Source organism: Phascolarctos cinereus, unplaced genomic scaffold (assembly GCF_003287225.1).
Source record: "Phascolarctos cinereus isolate Bilbo 61053 unplaced genomic scaffold, phaCin_HiC Scaffold_4;HRSCAF=312, whole genome shotgun sequence".
In the NCBI taxonomy this organism is placed as follows: domain Eukaryota; kingdom Metazoa; phylum Chordata; class Mammalia; order Diprotodontia; family Phascolarctidae; genus Phascolarctos; species Phascolarctos cinereus.
The window spans coordinates 535,457,863-535,466,697 of NW_027555847.1; the positions used below are offsets into that span (position 1 = coordinate 535,457,863).

The window sequence follows — 8,835 nt, forward strand, 5'->3', positions numbered from 1 at the left end:
CACATACACAAAAATTGACCATGTACTAGGGCATAAAAACTCACAATCCAATGCAGAAAGGCAGAAATATTAAATGCATCCTTTTCAGATCATGATGCAATAAAAATTATATGTAATAAAGGGCCATGGAAAGATAGACTAAAAAATAATTGGAAACTAAATAATCTAATCCTAAAAAATGATTGGGTCAAACAACAAATCATAGAAACAATCAATAATTTCATTCAAGAGAATGACAATAATGAGACAACATACCAAAACCTATGGGATGCAGTGAAAGCAGTTCTTAGGGGAAGTTTTATATCTCTAAATGCTTACATAAATAAAATAGAAAAAGAGGAGATTAATGAATTGGGCATACAACTAAAAAAACTAGAAAAAGAACAAATTAAAAATCCTCAACTAAACACCAAATTAGAAATATTGAAAACCAAAGGAAAAATTAATAAAATTGAAATTAAGAAAACTATTGAACTAATAAATAAAACTAAGAGCTGGTTTTATGAAAAAACAATAAAATAGATAAACCTTTGGTTAATTTAATTAAAAAAAAAAGAAAAAATTACTAGTATCAAGAATGAAAAGGGAAGCTACCACCAAGGAAGAGGAAATTAAAACAATAATTAGGAATTATTTTGCCCAACTATATGCCAACAAATTTGACAATCTTAGTGAAATGGATACATATTTACAAAAATATAAATTGCCCAGATTAACCGAAGAGGAAGTAAAATACTTAAATAACCCCATCTCAGAAAAAGAAATTGAACAAGCCATTGATGAACTCCCTAGGAAAAAATCTCCAGGGCCAGATGGATTTACATGCGAATTCTATCAAACATTTAAAGAACAATTAATTCCAATACTATATAGACTATTTGGGAAAATAGGTGAAGAAGGAGTCTTACCAAATTCTTTTTATGATACAAATATGGTGTTGATACCTAAACCAGGAAGAGTCAAAATAGAGAAAGAAAATTATAGACCAATTTCTCTAATGAATATAGATGCAAAAATTTTAAACAAAATACTAGCAAGTAGATTGCAGCAACTTATCACAAGAATAATACACTATGACCAGGTAGGATTTATACCAGGAATGCAGGGTTGGTTCAATATTAGGAAAACTATCAGCATCATTGAGCATATCAACAACAAAACCAACAGAAACCACATGATCATCTCAATAGATGCAGAAAAAGCTTTTGATAAAATACAACACCCATTCCTATTAAAAACACTAGAAAGCATAGGTATAAATGGAGTCTTCCTTAAAATAATAAATAGCCACCATATAAAACCTTCAGCAAGCATTATATGTAATGGGGACAGGCTAGAAGCATTTCCAATAAGATCGGGGTGAAACAAGGATGTCCATTATCACCACTGTTATTCAATATTGTACTGGAAACCTTAGCTTTAGCAATAAGAGAAGAAAAAGAAATTGAAGGCATTAGAATAGGCAAAGAAGAAACAAAGCTATCACTCTTTGCAGATGACATGATGATATACTTAGAGAATCCTAGAGAATCAAGTAAAAAACTACTTGAAATAATAAACAACTTTAGCAAAGTTGCAGGCTATAAAATAAACCCACATAAATCATCAGCATTTCTATATATTACCAACAAAGCCCAACAGCAAGAGATAGAAAGAGAAATCCCATTTAAACTTACTGTAGACATTATAAAATATTTAGGAGTCTACCTCCCAAAAAACCCAGGAACTCTATGAACACAATTACAAAACACTTTTCACACAAATAAAATCAGATCTAAATAATTGGAAAAACATCAGTTGCTCATGGGTAGGCTGAGCTAATATAAGAAAAATGACAATCCTACCTAAGCTAATTTACTTATTCAGTGCCATACCAATCAAACTACCAAAAATTATTTTATAGAGTTAGAAAAAATAATAACAGATTCATTTGGAAAAACAAAAGGTCCAGAATATCAAAGGAACTAATGAAAAGAAATGCAGGGGAAGGTGGCCTAGCAATTCCAGATCTTAAATTGTATTATAAAGCAGCAATCATCAAAACTGCTTGGTACTGGCTAAGAAATAGGGAGGTGGATCAGTGGAATAGGTTAAATATGCAAGACACAGTAGTCAATGACTATAGTAATCTATTATTTGATAAACCCAAAGACCCCAGCTTCTGGGATAAGAACCCACTCTTTGAAAAAAACTGCTGGAAAACTGGAAAAGAGTATGGCAGAAACTAGGCATAGACCCAAATCTCACACCATATACCAAAATAAAGTCAAAATGGGTTCATGACTTAGATATAAAGGCTGATACCATAAGTAAACTGGGAGAACAAGGAATAGTTTACCTATCAGATCTATGGAGAACAGAAGAATTCATGACCAAACAGGAGATAGAGAACATTATGAAAAGCAAAATGGATAATTTTGATTACATTAAATTGAAAAGTTTTTGCACAAACAAAGCCAATGCAACTAAGATTAGAAGGAAGGTAGAAAATTGGGAAAGAATTTTTACAACCAGTCTCTCTGATAAAGGCCTCATTTCTAAAATATATAGAGAATTAAGACAAATTTATAAGAACACAAGCCATTCCCCAATTGATAAATGGTCAAAGGATATGAACAGACAGTTCTCAGATGAAGAAATTAAAGCCATCTATAGTCATATGAAAAAATGCTCTAAATCATTATTGATTAGAGAAATGCAAATCAAAACAACTCTGAGGTACCACATCACACCTATCAGATTGGCCAACATGACAAAACAGGAAAATGATAAATGTTGGAGAAGATGTGGGAAAATTGGAACACTAATACATTGTTGGTGGAGTTGTGAAATGATCCAACCATTTTGGAGAACAATTTGGAACTATGCCCAAAGGGCTACAAAAATGTGCATACCCTTTGATCCAGCAATAGCACTTCTAGGGCTATATCCCAAAGAGATCAAACAAATGGGAAAAGGACCCACATGTACAAAAATATTCATAGCAGCTCTTTTTGTGGTGGCAAAGAATTGGAAATTGAGAGGATGCCCATCAATTGGGGAATGGCTGAGCAAGTTGTGGTGTATGAATGTAATGGAATACTATTGTGATATAAGAAATGATGAGCAGGCTAAATTCAGAAAAACCTGGAAAGACTTATATGGTCTGATGCTGAGTGAAGTGAGCAGAACCAAGAGGACTTTGTACACAATAACAGCTCTGTTATGTCATGACTAATATTGTTAAACTGAACCCTTCTCAGCATTACAAGGATCTGAGACATCTCCAGAGGCCTTGGGATGGAAAATACTGTCCACATCCAAAGAAAGAACTATAGAAGTTGAATCACTATCACTTATTTTTACCTTCTGTTGAGCTTTGTTTCATCTTTCTGATGGTTCCTCCTATTGGTTTTAATTTTTACTTACAACTTCACTAATGTGAAAATATGTTTAATGGGAATGTAAATGTAAAGCCTATATCAGATTGTGTGCTGTCTTGGAGAGGGTGGGGGGAAGAAGGGTGAGAAAAATTTTGAACTCAAAAGCATATAGAAGTGATTGCTGAAAAATCAAAATTAATTAATAAAATTTAAAAAAAAAATAAAGGAGACCCAAAAAAATATTGAAGAAAATAACTCCTTAAAAAAATAGACTAACCCAAATGGCAAAAGAAGTCCAAAAAGCAAATGAGGAGAAGAATGCCTTAAAAAGAAGAATTGGTCTAAGGGAAAAGGAGGTCTTAAAGCTCACCAAAGAAAATAATTCCTTAAAAATTAGAATGGAACAAGTGGAAGCTAATGGCTCTATAATAAATCAAGAAAGTATAAAACAAAACCAAAAGAATAAAAATATAGAAGATAATGTAAAATATGTCATGGGGGAGGCAGGAAACTGACCTGGAAAATAGATCCAGGAGAGATAATTTAAAGATTATTGGAGTATCTGAAAGGCATGATAAAAAGAAGAAGAAGAAGAAGAAGAAGAAGAAGAAGAAGAAGAAGAAGAAGAAGAAGAAGAAGAAGAAGAAGCTACACATCATCTTTCAAGAAATTATCAAGGAAGGGGCAATTAGGTGGCTCAGTATATAGAGCACTGGCCCTGGATTCAGGAGGACTTGAGTTCAAATCCGGCCTCAAACAGATAGCACTTATTAGCTGTGTGACTCTGGGCAAGTCACTTAACCCTATTGCCTAGCCAATAAAACAAACAAACAAAACAAAACAAAACAAACAAAAAAAAGAACAACAACAAAAAAGAAATTATCACAGAAAATTGCCCTGGTATTCTAAAACCAGAGGGTAAAATACAAATTGAAAGAATCTACCAATTACCTCCTAAAAGAGATTCCCAAAGGAAAACTCCTAGGAATATTACAGCCAAATTCTAGCATTCCCAGGACAAGGAGAAAATATTGCAAGCAGACAGAAAGATACAATTCAAGTATTGTGGAAACACAATCAGAATAACACAAGATTTAGCAGCTTCTATATTAAGGGGTCAGAAGCCTTGGAATATGATGTTCTGGAGGTCAAAAGAGCTAGGATTAAAATCAAGAATCACCAACCCAGCCAAACTGAACATAATCCTTCAGGGAAAAAAATGGATATTCAATGAAATAGAGGGCTTTCAAGCATTCGTCATGAAAAGACCAGAGATACTTAGAAAATTTGATTTTCACATAGAAGATTCAAGAGAAGCATAAAAAGGTAAAATTAAAGGAAAATCATAAAAGACTCAATAATGTTAAAGTGTTCATATTCCTATATAGGAAGATGATACATGTAATGCCTGATATCTTTATCACTATTATGATGGTTAGAAGAAGTTTACATAGGTAGAGGACATTGTTGTGAGTCATTTAAGTTGATATGATCTCAAAAAGTGGTGGGGCAACTGAGAAAGAAGGACGTACTGGAAGAAGGAGAAAAGGAGAGGAATAATGAGGAAAATTGCCTCATATTTAAAAGAAATACAAGAAAGATTTTTTTTAACATTTGAGGAGGAAATGGTGGTGGGTGGACAATGCTTGAACCACATTTTCATTTGAACTGGTTCAAAGAGGGAAGAATATATATGCACATTCCCTTTGGGATGGAAATCTGTCTGTGTAACAGGAAAATAAGAGGAGAAAGGCAGGTAGGTGATAAGAAGGGTAGTTTAAAAGAATGAATAGTGAGAAGTACTGGGGACTTTTGAGGAGGGAGAGAGTAAACAAAAAGTGAAAGAGAAGGATAAACAGAAATAGGATGGGAGTGTAACAGGTAAATGTTTGAGATAGAATTTCTAGGTAAATAATCATTTTATTAACAATGCTAAGGGACAGCTACATGGCACAGTGGATAGAGAACTGGCCCTGAAGTCAGGAGGACCTGAGATACAATCCAGCCTCAGACCAAACACTTGACACTTACTAGCTATGTGACCCTGGTCAAGTCACTTAACCTCAATTGCCTAAAAAAAAAATAAAATAAAAGTGGAGAACAATGCTAGTATTTTATTAATAAAAGAGGTCAATGGCACTTCCAAATGCCAAAGAGAAATCATGGTAATAGGCTCACAGTTTATATCCCCTTGAAGAGTGGATATTCCTGAGCAAGGTGATCAACTCTGATTGAATGACAATGAGAAAAATGAATATTATAGTAAAGGTGGAAGCATTCTAATGAGGGGCTGGGGAATATACTTCTAAATTGATCAGCCTTGGGTGATCTAATCAAAGAATTTTACCCATCCAACCCTGAGTAGATCACAATGGACTTCCCTTCCTGCGTGGGGTCTGAAGAAGATCAAGACAGTTAATCTAGCCCCTTTTATGCTTCTGCACCACTTAGGTGTGGAGCTCCCATGGCTGGCTTCCCACCACCATGGCCACTTGCCATTGCCTTCACTGCCTCCAGCTCAGCTCTGGCCTTGTACCGCCCACCAGCAGCATGCCATCCAAGGGGCCGGTCCAGTCCATCCAGGTCTTTGGGCAAAAGAAAACTGCTACCGCTGTGGCCCACTGCAAGAGAGGCAATGGGCTGATCAAGGTGAATGGGTGACCACTGGAGATGATTGAGCCTCTCACTCTGCAGTGTAAGCTGCTGGAGTCTGTCCTCCTACTATGCAAGGAATGTTTTGCTGGAGTAGATATCCGAGTCTCTGTGAAAAGAGGAGGCCATGTTGCCCATCTGGCAGTCCATCTCTGTAGCCTTGGTGGTTTATTACCAGAAATATGTGGATGAGGCCTCAAGGAAGGAAACAAAAGGAATGCTTATCCAGTGTGACTGAACTCTGCTGGTGACTGACCCTCATTGCTGTGAGTCCAAGAAGTTTGGTGAGGCCCACCAGCTCACTACCAGAAATCTTATTGATAAGACAACTGCTGGGATTGTGGGTCTTTTTGCAATAAATCTGGTATATGACCTTCTCAAAAAAAAAGTTAATCCAATCTCATTATCAGACAAGTTCTTTAGACACTGAACAACCTAAAGGTTTCTGAAAAAAAATCCTGGTCCTAATTCAATAATTGATTACTAATATGAAGGAGAAATAATAATTTCTCTCAGTGGGAAATATACAGTAATTGTAACAGTGAATATGATTGCGATACGCTCAGTCATAAAACTGAAATGCACAGCAGAATGAATTAAAACCCAAATCCAATAATGGGTTGTTTACCAGAAACATAGTTGAAACAGAAAGATACACATAGAGTTAAAATAAGAGGATAAAGCTGAATTCTTTATGCTTCATCTAAAGTTAAAAAAAAAAAAGTAAAAGTAGCAATCAAAATCTTGGAAAAAGCACCAACAAAAGTAGACCTAATTAAAAGAGACAATTAGGAAAACTGCATTTTTTTAATAAAAAGCACCACAAACAATAAAATATTATCAATAACATATGTGTATGAAATGTTGAGGTTTAGGAGTATTGAGAATCCAAAATCATGATATGTGGATTCTGCCTGAATGAATGCAACCCAAGCCTTATTTCAGCAAAAGACAAGGTTTGTTAAAGATCAGCAATATTGGCTAGACTTTTAAGGAGTCTAAATATTTCTGATGCTTATAAAAACAAGCTGGCTTGAGCAAGTCTCAGCCATTGGCTGGAGTCTTAAGACACCTGAGCATTGGCTAGAGTTTAAGAATCTCAGCACCTTAAAAGAGGCCAGATGGACCTTATATACAGAAAGCCTGTGGGAGGGATCTAGGAGTGGCCAAGTAGTTTGGGGTGACTGGCTGCCTGCAATATTTTCTCCTCGTCCTGGGAATTCTGGAATTTGGCTGCAATATTTCTAGGAGTTTCCTTTGGGCATCTCTTTCAGGAGGTGATTGGTGGATTCCTTCCATTTCTATTTTGCCCTCTGGTTCTAAAATATTTAAAAATATATTGATAATTTCTTGAAAGATGATGTCTAGGCTCTTTTTTGATCATGGCTTTCAGATAGTCCAATAATTTTTAAATTATCTCTCCTGGATCTATTTTCCAAGTCATTTGTTTTTCCATTGAGATGTTTTACATTTTTTTTCTATTTTCTCATTACTTTGGTTTTGTTTTACAGTACCTTGATTTCTCATAAAGTCACTAGTTTGCCAGGCTGAACCACATTCCTCTCTCAGCCCGGTGTATATACCTTTTCTGATCAACCATTCAGGTTGTCTTGGACCAGAAATTTGTTTCACTCTGTCTTTTTGTGGATTTTGCTGCTTTAGAATTTGTTTAGAGCCATTTTTACAGGTATTTGAAATAATAGGCAAACTAGTGGAGGATGAAAACATTCCTATGTTAGACTTATGGATAAAAGAAGAGTTTATGACCAACCAAATTATAGAGGGCATCATGAAAGGTAAAACTGATCATTTTTATTTCATGAAATAAAAAGGAAAGCTGGAAACTGAGGGAAAATTTTTTAAACAGGTTTCACTCATAAAAACCTAATTTCTCAAATATGTAGGTAACTGAGCCAAATTTGTAAAAAAAATAAGTGTTTTGGTGATAAATGGTCAAAGGATATTTACAGGCAGTTTTCAGAAAGGGAAATCAAAGATATCAATCACAAGAAAAATGTTTTAAATCATTAACAAGTAAAGAAATGCAAATCAAAATAATTCTGAGTTACCATCTTACACCTAACAGATTTGATAACATCAGAAAAAAAGAAAATTAAAAATTCTGGATGGTATGTGGCAAAATAGAGACACTATTGCACTACTGGTGGAGCTGTGAACTAATTCAAACATTCTAGAGAAAAATTTGGAACCATTTCCAAAGGACTATAAGCCTATGCATATTATTTGAAGAAACAATACCACTACAAGGTCTGTATCCCAAAGATAGTTTTAAAAAAGGAAAAACAATGCATTTTGTTTTACCAAAACATTTATAGCATTTGTGGTGGCAAAGAAATAGAAACTGAGGAGATGCCTATCAATTGGGGAATGGCTGAACAAGTTGTGGCATGAGATTGTGATGGAATACTATTTTTCTATAAGAAATGATGAGGGGGATAGTTTCAGGAGAAAAAAAAACCTGGGAAGACATATATAAATTATTGCAAAATGAAGTGAGCAAAACCAGGAGGACATTCTACACAGTAAAAGTAATGTAATGATGATCAGCTGTAAAAGGCTTAGCTACTATCAATACAATGACCCAAGAAAATCCTAAAGGACTCATGATGAAAAATTGCTATCTGCCTCCAGAGAGAGAACTGATGAACTCTGATTGCAGATTGAATCATATTTTTTTCATTTTATTTTTTTCCCAACATAGCTAATAAGGAAATATGTTTTTCATGACTTCACATGTATAATGTATATCATACTGCTTTTCCCCTCTTTGGTTGGGATGGTTCTTCAGGGAGAGAATTTG

The 8,835-nt window shown here is 34.8% G+C and overlaps 1 pseudogene; it reads left to right on the forward strand.

Annotated features, from left to right (window-relative positions):
• Positions 1-5,912: 5,912 nt before the first annotated feature.
• On the forward strand, positions 5,913-6,335 carry LOC110207895 (small ribosomal subunit protein uS9-like; annotated as a pseudogene).
• Positions 6,336-8,835: the final 2,500 nt, after the last annotated feature.